Raw genomic sequence first — 17666 nt, forward strand, 5'->3', positions numbered from 1 at the left:
TTTTGATGTTGTGACGCGGGGTTCGACCCTGGCGTTTTGATGTTGAAACACGGGGAGGACCTCCGCGTCTTGCCTTGCAGAGATTATCACCAAGTAATCTCTTTTTGTCATAGCATTGCAAAGATCATTGTCTTGTAACCTTCGCCTTGGCTCCTTGAAAATATGAGAGTCATCAGATTGTAACTCCTGATGTCGATTGTGAAGGCTGTTGAATTAGAGTTTTTATTAGTTGTCGTGAAGGTCGTCAGATTGTAACCTTCAGCAATCTACGCGAAAGTCTTCAGATTACAGCCTTCTGAAAGTCGTCAGATTGTAACTTCCATCATCGGTGGTTGATGGGGGATAAGCTATCTATTATGATTTTTAGACAGCCTACACATACTTTTGACGACACGGGATCACCGAACAAACATATCTATCATTTTAAGTCACAGACTGGGAATGTGATATCAAACGATGCCATACTGGCTCGATTGTTCATTGGCACCCTCAAGGGAGTTGCCTTCGAATGGTTTAGGAAACTGCCTGCGGGATGTATCCAAAAGTGGGCGGATCTAGAGAGACTTTTCATATCAAGATTTTTTGAAGAGGATACAGAAGTCTCCATCCATACCCTTCTCTCCACTAAGCAGAAGAAGAGGGAGTCTGTTAAAGCCTTCGTCAAAAGGTTTCGAAACATGGCTTTGCGATGTTTGTCAAGTATGACACAGTCTACCTTAGTGAAGACATGTCGACACAACTTGTAGACCGACCTTCTAGCATAAATGAAGGTTACAAAATACCGTTCTTGGAGACAACTAATCTCTCAAGGCGAACATGCTCAAAAGATTATTGTCAGGATCAAAGCTGAAGAATAAAGTAGGCAGGATCAGCCTGAGCAATCAGACCAAGCCCAATCTTCTCAGTCAGAGGGGAAAGATACTACGACCACTGAGGCTAATCCTCTTCAGTAGGATGGCAGGTCCAACAACTATCATGTTAACAGTTACATCTGATAGTCAAACTTGTTAGATAGTGGCCCACTAAACGATGTGCCATGTCTACCATTTTTCCCCCTGCACTTGTTCAAGACTAGGGGTTGGTTTATTTATAGTTTATTAGATTATGAGTAATAAATTTTCTGAGTTGTCATGTATAATAGAATACCTCTGTCAACCATGAAATCCAACAAAACTATCACATTAATGATTACCTCTAGGGGTGTTATCGGAGCGGATTCGGTTCGGGTATGACGTTTACCATATCCATATCCGCTTTTTATAAACGGATACGGATACGGATACGAATCACCCTCGGTAAGAAAAAACCTTAACCCCGCTTTTTATAAACGGATACGGATACGGATACGAATCACCCTCGGTAAGAAAAAACCTTAACCATATCCACATTTATCGGAAACGGATACGGTTCGGATATTTGAGAATCGGATCGGATATGATCACGGATATAAATGGATATTCGACATAAATCATTAAAATCCAATTTAACTAATGAGAATAATAATTGAGCATACACTTCCATTTATTTACAACTCATGCTTCTTGTATCATTTCTCGCTATTGTAAGTTGTAACAAAATCCATGCTCCAAAACAATAGCTTCCTGAAAATTTTCCTTATTTTTTCCAAATCATAACCTGCTCTTGAACTGGAAACCTATAATCTTCACTAGACAATACCCAACTTGGGAATTTCATGACCACAATGACTATCAGAAAACCATTTTCCTGCAAATTCATGGAAAAATTCCCAAAAAATACAGTGATCTTTTCCCCCAAAATATATCTCCCCTAAATGAGTGGACATCCCAAAAAAATTACCACAAAATTCAAGAACTAAAAATACTAAAAAATTTTAAGCCATAACACCAGCTTTATCCATAACCCTGTGTTCAAACTCGCATCTTTACTAAAATTAAAATATCAGTATCCAAATAATCAATTATAGCCAGTGTCTTCTAGCTCATCATTTCCCCCAAACTAATCAATTACAGCCAGTGTCTTCTAGCTCATCATTTCCCCAAACTAATCAAAACTCAAACACGTAATCAAGCTCCCCAATTCACAAGCAAACAACACTTTCCTCCCTGAATACAAAAAAAATCCCCCATAAATATGGTGATAAAAAAAAAGCAAACAACACCTTAACCATATCCACTTTCCTGATGGCTGCTGGAGAGTGGAGGCGGCCTGATGGCTGAGGGAGGAAATTTTCGGCTGAGGGATGACCGGATGAGGGTGGAGACTGGAGAGAGAGAGAGAGAGGCGGTCTAGGACTGGAGAGTGGAGGCGGCTGAGGGAGTGAGGGTGAGGGCCTAGGATTTTTTGGTTTTAAGTTTTGGTTTTGGGTTAGTGGGTTTGTAACTATAAATTTGGGATCCGATTATCCGAATCACTATTACATTACGGATATCCATATCCGCAACCCTCATATCCGTTACCGAATCCGTATCCGAAAAAAATCCGAAATCATATTCGTATCCGTATCCGTATCCGCCCAGTTTCAAAATTAGCCTACCATATCCGTATCCGTTCGGATACGGATGCGGATCCGGTCGGATATATCCGAACCGTTTGGCACCCCTAATTACTTCTGATAGTCCATTCCCTCTAAATTCTCCTGCTAATCCTCTTCAATAGGATGATAGATCCACAAAACTATCACGTTAATAGTTACCTCTGATAGTCCATAACCTTACCAATCCTTTGCAATAGGATGACAAGTTTACAAAACTATAACGTTAACATCTACCTCTGATAGTCTATCAATCTGCCAATCCTCTTCCATAAGATGGTGGGTCCACAAAACTATCACGTTAACACCTCTGATAGCCAAACTCTTCAGATAGCGGCCTGCCATGTGATGTTCCTCTATTCCGACTTGATGGATAGTGGGCCACAAGGCGATATACCATGTCTACCCCTCTTTTTCTTCCCCTGCTAAGTCTTAATCAGGACTGGGGGTTGGTTACTTGGAATCCACTGGATTAAGAGTAACGAATCTTTCACATCATCGAGTTGACATTATACTTCTGACGATCATCACCCCCACAGAGTATGAATTCAATTTGCATCACCCCCAATTTATCATGTTAACTATACACCTCTGACAATCAACTTATCAATCATTGTTAATATGATGACAAGTCCTCAAAATTGCTCAAATTGTAATCTTCCCTAGTAAGACGTTAAATCTTCAAAATCTTGTTCAAATCACAAGAACAAACTCCTGTCACGTTAACATCACATCTCTGACAATCAACTTATCGACTCTCTTCAATAAAGCGATAGGTCCTCAAAGTTGCTCCGATCGTAACAAATTCTTGTCATGTTAATATCACACCTCTAGCAAAATCAACTTATTGACTCTCTCCAATAGGTCGATAGGTCCTTAAAGTTGCTCTGATTGCAACAAATTCCTATCACGTTAATACCACACCTCTGGCAAAATCAACCTATTGACTCTCTCTAATAGAGCGATAGGTCCACAAACCTGTCAAGTTAACATCACACCTCTGACGATCAAATCAGCGTATCGATTCTCTTCAATAGATCGATAGGCCCATAAAATACTGTTAGGTTAACATAACACCTCTAACAGTCAAACCCCCCAATGAACTTGTTAATCCTTTTTCAACAAAAATTGCAAGTTTTCATTATAAAATCCCCAGTGGATTAAAGATATTCTGGAATTATCCTAGTAATAATGAAGAAAATTTCAGAATTTCACTCTAAGTGAAAATTCATGCCAAGTTAATACTACACCTCTGGCACTTCCAACTTTCTTCTAGTATTTTAAGTAACACAGGAAGAAACAGCGGCAAAAGTCTATGTATTCAATATCGTAGCACTAAGAATCCATGCCTTATAAGCATGGGGGAATTTATCTCGACCCCTAAACAGAGATAAGTCTGCATCTAAAACATGCTGTCGGGTGGTTCGTACCCGTGAAAATAACGAAGTCTACGTATTCAACATCATAGCACAAAAATCCATGCCTTTTACGCATGAGGGACTTTATCTCGATCCCTAATTAGAGATAAGTCTACGCCTAACACGCATTGTCGGTTAGTCTTTTCCCGTGAAAATGACAAAGTCTATGTATTCAAAATCATAGCATTAAGTCTAAGAGGGTTCATTCTCTTAGCACAACGTTACATGTGAAACAGATTCAAATAATCCACATGCTAGCCCGACTCAAACGGTAGTCGGTAAAGGTTTATCAAATCCATTGATGGCTGAGGGTTTGCTAAAAATCCTATGCATGTTTGCAGGCCCATCAGCTTAATGAATGTGAGCCGAGACTTAAAATAAATGAGCTAAAGACAAGTCTCAATGACTTAGTTAAAAATTCATGAAAGCCACCTCCGCGTCTCAAGTCAAAACGCCAAGGTCAGACCCGCATCGCAAAAAACCACAACGCCGAGGTCACACCCGAGTTACAAATTTAAAACGCAAGGGTGAGACCCACGTCTCAAGTTCAAAACACAGGGGTCCACCCTTACATTCCAGAAGTAGGATTATAATGCATACCTTCATACGGGTCCCGCATGACAAATCCCTTCAACCAAGTCTCTTTCAAGCGAGTGCAGAGAACGACTCCTTTAGGACAAGGAATCAACAACTCCAAGATCAGAGTTAAGATCTAAAGTATTTCGAAAATTCGTCCTAGTTAACCACGAACTTTCGAAAACTTTAGAGAGGTTTCTGTAGGCTGTCTAAAAATCACAATACATAGCTGATCCCCATCAAACACCAATGATAGAAGTTACAATTTGACAACTTCCAGAAGGCTACAATTTGAAGACTTTCACGTAGAAGGTTACAATCTGACGACATTCACAACAACCAATGAAAGCTCTAATTCAACAGCCTTTACAATCAACATCGGGAGTTACAATCTGATGAATGAAAGCTCTAATTCAACAGCCTTTACAATCAACATCGGGAGTTACAATCTGATGACTCTCATATTTTCAAGGAGCCAAGACGAAGGTTACAAGGTTACAATCTGATGACTCTCATATTTTCAAGGAGCCAAGACGAAGGTTACAAGGTGATGATCTTTGCAACACTCTAGCAAAAGAGACTATAAATTGACGGTCTCTTCATATCAAAACATAGATATCTCTCAAACCGGAAGGAATTTGGCAAAATAGAGGAAGCAAACTGAACCCTATGAGATCGGTTTAGTCAGTTCTATCTCGTCGAGATAGCCAATTTTCTTAAATAATTCGTCCCATTCCGACTTACGGTTTGAAAGTTATGACCTATTCTTCGCAGCAAGTTATGTTCTAAAGTTCGTCTGTGAGACTGTACTTCGCTTGAATGTTGGACTTAACCTGAAGCTCGCCGAGCCCGCCTGAGGCTCACCTCTACATCCAAGATTCAAAACGCAAAGGTCATGCCCGTGTTCTAAACTCAAAACACAGAGGTCGTGATCGCATTTGAGATTCAAAACGCAGAGGTTATGGCTGCGTTCCAAACTCGAAACGCAGAGGTCGTGGCTACATTCTAGAGTCAAAACACAGAGTTCGTAGACTCAAAACGCAGAGTTCATGCAGAGCCTAACCTTGCGTCCCAGGTCCAAAATGCAAAGTTCATGCAGAGCCCAACTCTGCGTTTTAGAGTTCACAACGCTGCGCGACCTGTGCGTTTTCAGCCTAAAAAAGGACCAACTCTGCGTTTGATGTCTAAAACGCAGAGTTCGGACCCAGAACGTCATTTTCGGCGTTTGACTCGTTCAAACACGAACTGAACAGTTCTAGGAACTGTTACTCCCCTACGATTTGAGGGATTTTCGCCCCACTTAGGAGCGGATTAAGGGGACAGTTACCACCCTTAATCCCCTATAAATACCAGAAACTCAATAGAGTTGAGGGATCGGCTTTTTGCATCAAAAATAGATCGCAAAAGGAGAGATCGGCAACCTCTTGAGCAGATCATATTTTGGATCTTAGAGTATCTTGGAGATCTAGAGATCGGCTCCTTCATTTCATCTTCGAGCTTCCTGCAGCAGATCATCTTCGAGCTTCCTGCAGCAATAAAGTTCTTGGAGTATTCCCTTGGTTTATAAACCGATTTTGGTTAAATCAACTCTTTCATAGAGTTTCAAACTCATTCAGAGTTATCAACTCATCAGAGTTAATTTCAAACTTTCCACGCAAGTTCTCTACAGCGTCGAATCGTGAGGAGAAGATATCGTTCCAGTGAATTAAGACATTCGGATCATAAACGGAGAGCAAACTCGACGCGAGCATTTGAAGGAGGCACTCTATCGCCACCGTGAAGAACCCGGAATTAAACAAAGGGGAGAATTCAGATCAATTCTTCTCTCTTTTGTAATTAAAAATTTAAAATGTAATTAAGATCGAGAGAATACAAATCAAATTTCTTTCATTTTATTTACTACAAAATTTCCACCAAACAGTAATATTTCGTATAATATCTTGTATTATTAATTATGTTTTATTTATATAATTTGTTGTATTATTTCCACTATTACGTATTATCTGTCGTATTAGCACAACTGGTAGGTTTTATTATATAGATAATTATTCCATAATTATTTGATTTTCAATATAAGTAAATATATTTTTTGTTATTAATTATTCTTATTTAATTGTACAATATGTGAATATTTCAACTATTTCGTATCAACTGTTGTATTAGTACAACATGTTCGTTTTTATTTATAGATTATTATTCTGTAATTAGTTAATTTTTTAGTACCCGAAATTAATTATTTTAATTATTTTAGTTAAATGCCTAAACCCTAATATCAATCTATAAATATCTATATAAATACTCTCTCTCTTCTCTCCTTTTCAAATCTCAGCCGCCTCTCTCTCCTCTTTATCCTCCCTCTCAGATCCACGTCGAAACCCACGCAGCTCCGACTACCCCCTCTTCCCTCACGCTCCGCCTTATCACTGCCGGCCGCTCTGCTGCCACCAATCGATCGTCATCGCTCCCACCAGCCCACCTCCGGCCCCAGCACACACCCCCCTCACCTCCCCTACTCCCGCAGCTCACTCACACCAAGTTCGATCGTTGCTATCCTCCGTTCGTGAGCTCCACCACATCCCGCCACGCCCGAACTTCGACCACCCCGCCGCTGGTCAATCCTGCCCATGAGATCGCCGCCTCAATAGCCCTCTGAGCAACCACGTCTCCATGTCCCGAGCTTCACCTCTACCCGCCGCGACGGCCAGCGCCGCTCCTCCTCTAGTCCGCGCTCGGCCTCCCCCAACCACATCGTCGCGTCCCCGACACCACCCCAGCCCACATTGCTCCCAACCCAACGCCTTCATCTCTGGAAAGCGCCCAACACCGCCACCGTTCACCCCCACTGCCAGCCACTCCCTTGTCGGCTCCCTCCACGTTCAGCCTGTCACCACCTCCGTCGCGTTCAGCCCAGCAGTGAGCCGTTAAGTCTGCCGCTCGCTGCCCCTCTTCTCAGATCCAATCACGAGCTCCCCCGCCGCTCGTCATGCACAGCCCTCAACCTCTTCACTCAGTCGTTATAGCCATCGTCAACTCCAGATTCGACGCCATTAGATCCACGTCACCTCGTTCGTCACACGCCGCGTCCGCATCGGTGTCGTCGCTTTGTCATCAGACCCCTTGGTCTCACAGTGAAGATACCACTTCCTCAGATCTACATTTTTCTATTTATTATGAATTATCAACAATTTTAGAACTGTTAATAATTATCTGTGTGGGACTGTTGATGGTAATATTAAATGATTTCAAACGATAAATTAATATTTTTATAGATTAATTAGAATTATTATGTTGAGAAAAGAGATTATTTGGAAAAAGAGTTGGTTTTGAATAATTATTAAATAGATAATTTAAAATAATTTATTTTGGAAAAAACAAATTATTTGAATTGTTAAACTATTTTAAGAAGATTATTTTAGAAATTTTTATAATGAGAGATAATTTTAAAGGAAATTATTCTTAGAATTAATAACTGAGATTTTGATTTTCGTGTGCAAAACAGCTGTTAATGGTAGTTTCATCTTGCATTGTTAATAGTAGCTTTACACTCATATGTTCTTGCATGTGATCATGACCCTTGTTCACACTTCATGACATCGACACTTAGCGTAATTGCATTTATTATTCCATGTTGAGAATCATGAGAAGTACATGACTATAGTGACCTGTATGACACAGTTAGGATCTAGAACCTCGTGTGTAGTTGACCTGAAATTACAAGAATTGGGGTGAGAAGTCTTGGTCTATGTGAGCGGTTGGGATTGTTGATGTATTTTCCAGGCTCGCGCCGGTGAAGTTTGTGTAGTCACCGGGGTGAGTCTGAGGAATTGAGATATTTGTGATTGTGGTTGTATTTCGGGCTCGCGCCGGTGAAGTTTATGTAGTCACCGTGGTGGGTCTGAGGAGTTAAGATATTTATGATTATGGTTGTATTCCGGGCTCGCGCCGGTGAAGTTTGTGTAGTCATCGGGGTGGGTCTAAGGAGTTGGGATATTTATGATTGCGATCAGTCAGTTACCCGAGGATATGAGCGTTGACTCTATGTGAGATGTGAACCAGTGGCCTGTTATAGGATGGCTAGTTACATGACTTCAATTTTTTGGTTAAGTATAATTCTTGTGAGATGTAGGCTAGTTGTATTTCTCTTCATACATAGATCGGGATTAATGTTTAATTATCTATAATTTGAGACATATGGTATATACATGAGGGTTTCCTTGTTTGGATTATTTCGTTTGACGTACTACGTCTCGAGTTATAGATTTTTAAGTATTAATTCCATCTAGTTGTATGACTTTGTTATTCGGATGTTTATGGATTCTTCTGATTGTTATCTTTAGTATTAATTCCATCTAGTTGTATGACTTTGTTATTCGGATGTTTATGGATTCTTCTGATTGTTATCTTTAGTAGTGGATTGCATGTTGTTTTGGTTATATTGTTATCTTTAGTAGTGGATTGCATGTTGTTTTGGTTATATTCCCAGTTGCATGCTTCTTTTGTTATTTTCATTGTTGTATCGGTTTTTGCATTGGTCATACGACTGTTATATTTTTTTATGTGGGATCTTGCTGTGTGTCATGCACGCTGACGTACTCCTATTTTCTCTGGTGTACGTAAGATTTAGGAGATGGACAGCCTCAGCTCGGAATCGTACAGGAGCCAGAGGATTCACAGTAGGAGTGCCTTACAGATGGAGTAGAAAAATAAGCTGAAGCGTAGTAGTTTTCTTCTGTAGTTGTTGTGGAATATTAGAACTCTTTATCATATTTTTCCTTAGTTTGATAATGGATTTTTATATTTTTAGTAGTACTTTCTTTTATTATGAACTATGTATTTTTATTCCTAGTTGGACCATTTTGTAATAAGGGTATGTTCGACCCATATTTTTATGTCTGGGATGATTTACCATGGATGATATGTTTATTTCTTATTCTGGATTGTCTTTATATTCTTGCAATTGTGATCTGGGACCTGTGATTGAGATTTATGTATTTAACGATTAGCGTATTGGATTGAGAAGAAAAGAAAAAAAATGGTAGTGTATATTTCTTCTCAATCTAATACGTGGCGGGCTTGCTCACGTTCCGATTCTCGGGTATTTTGGGAAACGGGCGTGATAAAAACCCCGAGGCAAGACCCCTCTTGCTTATCGATTTATCATTTTCATATCTGTTATTATTGATTACATAGATTAGTTTGTGATGTAATTATCTTCGTGGGATTGTTTGATGAAGAATATTAAATATATCATAGTAATATGATACATAACATTTTTAGAATAATTATAATGAATTAAAAGAATTTAGTTCGGCAAAATATTTATTTTTTAGATAATTATAATAATTTAAAGGAATTTATTTTGGAAAATGAATTATTTTAGATTAATTGTTAAGAGAAATAATTTAAAATAAATTTATTTAGAAAAAGATTATTTTCTGAATTATGTAGATGTTATTTATGATTTATAATTCTTAATTTTGATTATCTGATATGCAATGGTATTATTGCACATGATTAGTTGCATTGATTATTCCTTGTTGTGATTGAGAATCGTTAGGAATTTATGACTATAGTGGCCTGTGTGACATGAATAAGACCTAGAGGCTTGTGTGTTGTTGTTCGCGGGGAAAATCGTTTCTTTCATTGATGTCATTGTGATCTCAAAATAACAACTTTTTTATGTTACAAAAGATCCGGTCTTTTTTAGATCCGGTTACAACGAAAATCAAAGAAATAAGAAAAAATTACAACTTTCTCCTTGTGAACAAATCGCGAGCTCCTGTTTTGAACGAAAATCAAAGAAATAAGAAAAAATTACAACTTTCTCCTTGTGAACAAATCGCGAGCTCCTGTTTTGTGGTCGCTCGCTTTCGTGGGTTCTTTGCCAACGCCGGGGTTAATCCGTGGACCACCGCGCGATCTGGATCCGGTCGGATCTACACGATTTGACGGGTATTATCCCACGAAGGGAATAATAGCCGGGAGGGATTAGTTCACTAAGGAAATAATCGCTCGGATCTCGGGATCTAAGACCAAGCTTAGATCCGGAGTGTGATCTCGTGTAGATCTCAGATCTGTTCTTCCCCTCTCTCGAAATCCTACCTTTTGTGACGTGGATGCTCGCCGAGGATCAGATCTGGATGTCCAAGTCTTCAAGTCTTCAAAACTCTAAGCTCGATCTTCAATCCGGCAGAGTTTCGGCTCTCAAAAGTCTAACCTTTTAAAATGAACAAAAGGGGGCCTATTTATAGGCTCTCTTTACTGTGCCCGCGCACGGAACAGTGTCGGCCACCTATGGGTGGCCGGCACTGGGCCGAGCCACCTATGGGTGGCTCGGCTTTGGCCGAGCCCCCTTAGGCGGTTGTTTTCCATCGTTTTTTCGTTGTGTCCGTCTCTCGGTTCTGTCCGTGATTCGGTCGACTTAGATTCTGATTTGTTGATCTGATTTGGCAGTAAATCCGCTTCTGATTTGGCAGTAAATCCACTTCTGAGTTCGAGTCCGAAACTGATCTTGATTCGATCGTGATTCGTCCGAGTTTGTCCTTGGTTGGATCACTCGTTGACTCTTTAACACTTGGCTTGATTCCGAACGCGAATGGATTTATTCCGTTGCTTGTGTCGATTTCGTCGCCTCGTTGGTTTGTCGGTTTGTGCCGAGCTGTTCTAAGGGACCTATAAGCAATTTTATATGCCTACAGTTGTTTACTTAGAAATACAAGAGTTGTTAGGGTGAGAAAGTCTCTGTTCATGTAATCGGATAAGGCTGTTGATATATCTTCCAGGCTCGCATCAGTGGATCGGTGTCGCCACTGGGGTTGGTTTGTTGGGTCAAAGTAGAACGGTGTCGCTACTTTGGTTCGTAAATTTGATATTCACCCGAGTCGGCTTGAGTTTGGATCAGGTCGGAGTCGGATTGCGTGTAGTCCTACTAGATGCACGTAGGGGATTTGTGAACAGTCAGTTATCCAATAATATAAACGTTGACTCTGTGTGAGATGTGAACCAGTGACCTGTTATAGGATAGCTAGTTACATGACCTTGTTACTTAAGTTGATTATGGATTCTTGTGAGATGTAGACCAATTGTATTTCTTTTCATACATAGACCGGGGTTAATATTTAATTATCTACAATTTAAGACATATGATATATATGGTAGGGTTTCCTTGTTTGGATTATTTTGCTCGACGTACTACGTCTCTTATTGTAGATTTTTAAGTATTAATTCCATCTAGTTGTATGACCTTGTTACTTAGATGATTATTCTGATCGCTAGCTGCATGACCTCATCACCCGATTGATTTTCAGATTACTCTGATTATTATAGTAGTGAATTGCATTTAGATTATCAGAATTCTAGTGTCATGCTTCTATTATCATTACTATTATTGCATTGGTCGTTCGACCATTTTTATTCTTCCTTGTGGGATCTTGCCGTGTGCCATGCACGTTGATGTTCTCCTATTCTCTCGAGTTGTACTTCAGATTTAGAGGACGAACAGCTATAGTTCGGAGTAGTACAGGAGCCAGAGGATCCTCCGTAGGAAGGCTTTGCAAACGGAGCAGAAGAACAAGTCGAAGCTTAGTTATCTCTTTTAGTTAGTTGATGACCCTAGTTTACTTTTGCAGTACTTTCCATTTCTGCCTGATCGATATATTTTATATTTTTCTAGCATTTCATTCAGATAGTTTTGTATAAGGGCATGTTTGGCCCGAATATTATGTCTGGATAATTATTTCAGTTGTGATATGTATCTTTCGGTTCTGAATTGTTTATTATATTCTTACTACTGTGATCGGGGACCTGTGACTTCGCTTTATATTGCTTGACTCTTAGCGTATTAGATTGAGTAGAAGGTCTAATACATTTTTCATCAGTCTAATACGTCGGGGGCTTGTTCACGTTCTGAATCCCTGGTATTTTGGGAAGCGGGGCGTGACAACTTAAATATTGATTGAACACATAGTGATAGGTAGGAAGAAAATGAGCTTTCAACAATTCCTTCATCTTCACCTATGATCGGATTTTTTTTGCTTCTGTAGATGGGTGCGTTCCTCGCATAATGACTTCCACTAAAAAGTTATTTTGTCCTCAAATCGATAAGATACTCACTTAATCTTCTGATCTTCTGCAATTCCCAAATACCCGAAAAATCTCTCCACCTCACCAATCCAATCAAGAAAATATTCTATATCGAGTTTTTCATTGAAAGATGGTAAATCAATCCACATGTTTTTCATTATCATAGATATCCCATCTTTAGTATATCTACGACCATGATTTCGGCGCTGGGCTTCATACTCATTGATGTTGATGTTGAATTCTTCATGCGAAGTTCGATCACATCTTTGGCGATCATCAACGTGATCTCGAACTTGTCTTGGTTGTTGATGATCTCGAACTTGTCTTGGTTCAGATGCTTCACTGCCAATGTCTTGCTAATTATTTCTTGAATTTTTGTCTTCTTGTCTATAAACATTGACATGCTAAGGATAATATTTATTCTCGTCTGTTATTTCTACTATTCTCGGATTGGTGCCTTAACATGCTCATGCCTTCGCTTTTTACCATAAATTCTTCCACCAACAAGATCAAAATTTAAACTAAAATAGTATTAAAATTTAAATTTCAATATTGAAATTAAAGAAGATACCTATTAAAAGAGATGACATTGCTACGAACATTGTGTAATTTATGGTTTATGCATAGGCATGAGATGTTGCATATGAGAGGATAATAATTACAAATAGAATTCTCTTTGGATAAGAAAACTTTAAAAAAATTAAAATTATCGTAGTAGACTAGGATAAAAAAACTTATATGACTGAAAGAGAAATCAAAATTTTGTTTACTAATATTAATACTTATTAAGAAAAGTTGTTGTTCTATTTTAAATAAATTTATTTATTTCAAATTTAGAAATTAGATAGATATTATTCAATTAATTCTTTTAAATAATATTAATACTTTTAAAATTTTCTATTTTTAATAACATTTTGTATCTATTATGCAAACTTATTTATTTAAAATTTAGAATTCGAGTACCTTTTTTTAATATTATCAATGCTTTTTAAAAAATTTCTTTTAATAATATTTTTAATTTATCTCTTTTTTAATATTTTGCAAACTTAGAGTAGTTGTATAAATATAAGTAGTTGGACTAATAGCAAACATAGGTTATTGGATATAAACTAAAAACATATATTCATTGAATTGTTCTATTAATTAATTAGAAATTGGAAAAATAAAAAATAATGTGAGTTAGAAAGAAAAAAATTTAATTAAATTAGGATAACAATGTACGTAAAACAAAAAAGGGTCAAGGCTAATATTAATTATGGAATGCGTTTCCCGAATTTGTACTTTAAAGGTAGTATGATATAGAAACCACCTTTAAAAAGAGTTCTCATTGGAATCAACTGCTACAATATTTTTCTAGTGAATTTTTTAGTAAACTCACCAAAATTCCCTTGAAAATTGCACCAAAAGATATATCAACTTTGGTTGATAATACATCTCATGCGATTGATATATGTATTATTTAAGGATATTTTAGAGATTTTAATTGAAATTTCATAAAAATTAGTTCAAATTGGTTGATTGAAACGAAAAACATTAGTTTGTGTATAAAATAAACTTTGAATATGTTTTTTCTTGGTATTTTTACCTATTTTAAAGGTGTCTTTTGTGAGAAAACCCCTTTTAACCTTGCTTAACTGCGCTAGATAGTTTTACCCAGTTTGAAATTTTGATACAAAAATTTGGATCTCTCCCATACCACAAAATAGTGGATAGATTATTGCCTTACTGTAAGTCATTATGTTGTTTACTATAGGCTTATCATTCATTTTAAATCCGACACTCATTATAGCTTTATGAATTACACTCATTTTTAATTTGCATTCAAAGACAAATCACAACCACTCACCAAATAAATTAATAGTTATTAATAAGGTTGTGATCTCTCTACTACTTTTTTATAGTGTGGAACATTTTTATCCACTACTTTTCTTATCTTGGTCATCATACCTTATTGTTCATGTTTATCCACTAGCATAGTGCGTTGTTTTGCACATGGATATAATTGTTTTACATTTTTTATTTTTTCATTAACTACAAAATGTTTAATTGACTTGTATAATAATATAAATTCTTTAACTAAATAATTTTTTGTTAATAAATAAAACTTTACTCAGAATTGTATATAAGGAATGTGAAAATTGCTTTCAGACCCTCAAGAAAAAGATGTGTCCCCATCCCTTTAGTAAAAGTCAAATGTCTTCAGCCCCTAAATCTAATTTTTATTTTTTCCACTCCTAAATCTTTTGATATCCCCAAATTATCTTCTTCCTTCTATTCTTCCTACTTACACTTAATCTCCACTCTACCTCCTCCTCTTTCCTCGCATTTCTCCTTTTTTTATTGGGAACTGAGTAGCGCAATCGAAGCGTATGAGAATGGTATTGTATGATTTTTATGAATATTCCAGGGGAGTTGGTGTTGGATTTTTTGGTCAAAACCGCTTTCAAAAAATAAGTTTTCAAACTATATATTTATTAACTATTGACATTTTTCATAAATTCTTAGTAGTGTAGTAGAAAGTAAAAGTTTTGGTGTTTCAAAAGGTCCTGAGTTTGAGGCTTGTCATAGGTAAGCCGAGATTTATTTTGTCTTAAATAAATCAATTAATCCCTCACAAGTACTAGTCGGTCGTAGGTCGTGGGCCAATAGGCTAGGGATTAGGGCTAATCAGGCTGAGGCGCTAAGTGGCGCTTTGTTAGGCACACTTTGCACTTCGCACGGAAGCATCGGGGCTAGGTGGTGCCCTTTGGCACCACTGTGGCTACCTCGCAGGCTGCTTCACAGCATACGGGTGAGCCTCATGTTCACAGTGTGCGGGAATCTACGCATTCGCGGCTAACCCTTGCGTTTGTACGAAGGTGCGACCCTCGCGTTTGCGAGAGGGAACGCGACCCTCGCATTCGCACGAGGGTGTGACCCTCACGATCGCGAGAGGGAACACGACCCTCACGTTGCGTAGAAATGCGACCCTCGCGTTTAGATGTTAATGCATGCAGTAGTTACAACAATTAAACCATTTGCTATTATAATCATAATTGTTATTATGATTTTTAATAGTCAAATTGACTGTGGATGACCCTTGAGCTGGCCTGAAAGGCCTATAAATAGTGCTCCTTTGGGCAGCTCTTGGGACACAAGTGAACACACTGAAGTGTTGTCAGATTCAATCTGTTAAGCTGTTGTGCTGCTGCTGCAGAGTTTTGCAAGCTTTAGCCTATGCCCAAAGGAACATAGCCCTGAACCGAAAGGTTTTTACAGATTAAAATACCTTTGCCTGAATCGAAAGATTTTAACCGAAAAGTTTTGAACTAAAAGGTTTTAACAGATCAAGGAGATCGTTGCCTTGACCGAAAGGTCTTATAGATTGAGAAGAACTTGACAGTACTTGATTGATGCACACCATTATACTATACTGCTATTCGTGGAAGCAGTTTGGTATTGAGATCCTTGCATCGGAGTAGGCCAAATATTTTTTAAGCACATCGTTTCACAAATGCACAACAACTAACTTGAAAAAAAAATTTAAAATACAGCACTTCGGGTTTTTTATTCTCACTGTTTTATATTAGTTTTACTCCAGATTTAGCCACAGGCACCAACATATAGACAGTAAGCGATTTATTATCCTATAAGTAGCATCCAAGCCCATCATATCCATATTTCTATTACCTGTACATAATTTTATATGAGGGTGCATGTTCCACACATAAAAGCGATTTCAAGCTCTCTCTACAGCATTGAAGTTTATGGTCTCAAGCAGGCACCCCGCACTTGATTTGAATGTTTTCGCGATGTCGTGCTCAAGACGGGCTTTATGGAAAGTCATCAAGATGTTTCTTTGTGTGTTTGTACTACATCACGCGATAGAGTTTTATTACTCTTTTATGTAGATGATATGATCATTACAGGTGATGATGTTGCTGGTATACAATACGTAAAATCTAAATTGAAACAATAGTTCCACATAAAGGATCTTCGATCTCTTCTCTATTTTCTTGGTCTAGAAATTTATTAGGGGCCGTAGGGAGTACTACTGTCTCAACAGAAGCATCTCTCGAATATTCTAGCTCGTGCTGAGCTAACTGATGATTCAACTGTCGATACTCTACTTCAATAGAATGTCAAACTTTTCTCTACTGATGGTGCCTCTATCTGATCCTACCTAATACCGACATCTTGTTACTCAGTTGGTCTATTTGTGCATCTCTCGACCAAATATCTTTCATGCTGTTGGCATTATCAATCAATTTGTTAATGCCCCACGTTCTGTATTCTATACTACCTTATTACAGATTCTTCGGTATCTCCAGGGCACTAGCACTCGCTCTCTTCTATTTCCTGCTACATCCGATTTAGAGCTTTGTGCATATTCTGAGCTTGATTTGGCTGGTGATCGAACTACCAAGAAGTCTACCACAGGTTAATGTATATTTCTTGGTGATTCCCTTATTTCCTAGCGGAGTAAGAAACAAGATGTTATTGCCCTTTCCAGCACTGAGGCAGATGTAGATAGTCAAAAAATTACTACAGCTTGATCATCATGATTTCAATCACCCCTGTGTTTCTTAGTGATGAGAGTTACAAATTGACGACTCTCATACTTCAAAAGCCACATGCAAAGATTACAATTAACGATCTCTTCAAAATAAAAACGCGAGGTTCATCCCTGTGTTCCAATTCCAAAATGCAAGGGCCACCCTCGTGTTCCAATTCCAAAAACGCGAGGGTCACCCCCGCATTCCAATTCCAAAACACGAGGATAATCCCTACGTTTTAACACCAAAACACGAGGATTATCTCCACGTTCCAACTCTAAAACATGAGGGTCACCCCCCCATTCCAACTCCAAAAATGAGGCTTACCCCCGCATTTTATAGGTTAAATGCGAGGGTCACTCCAAAATGTGAATCTCGTGTTTGACCAGTTCAATTACAATTTGAACGGTTCAAAACCATTTTCCACATAATGAGAGCCATTAAACCCCATTATGAAGAAATTTATGGGGTCAGTTACACCCTAGATCTTTATAAATAGCTAAGAATTTAGCTGAAAGAGGATGTTTTTTTTTTGTGGGGGGG

Source organism: Asparagus officinalis, chromosome 8, assembly GCF_001876935.1.
Source record: "Asparagus officinalis chromosome 8, Aspof.V1, whole genome shotgun sequence".
NCBI classification, from domain to species: domain Eukaryota; kingdom Viridiplantae; phylum Streptophyta; class Magnoliopsida; order Asparagales; family Asparagaceae; genus Asparagus; species Asparagus officinalis.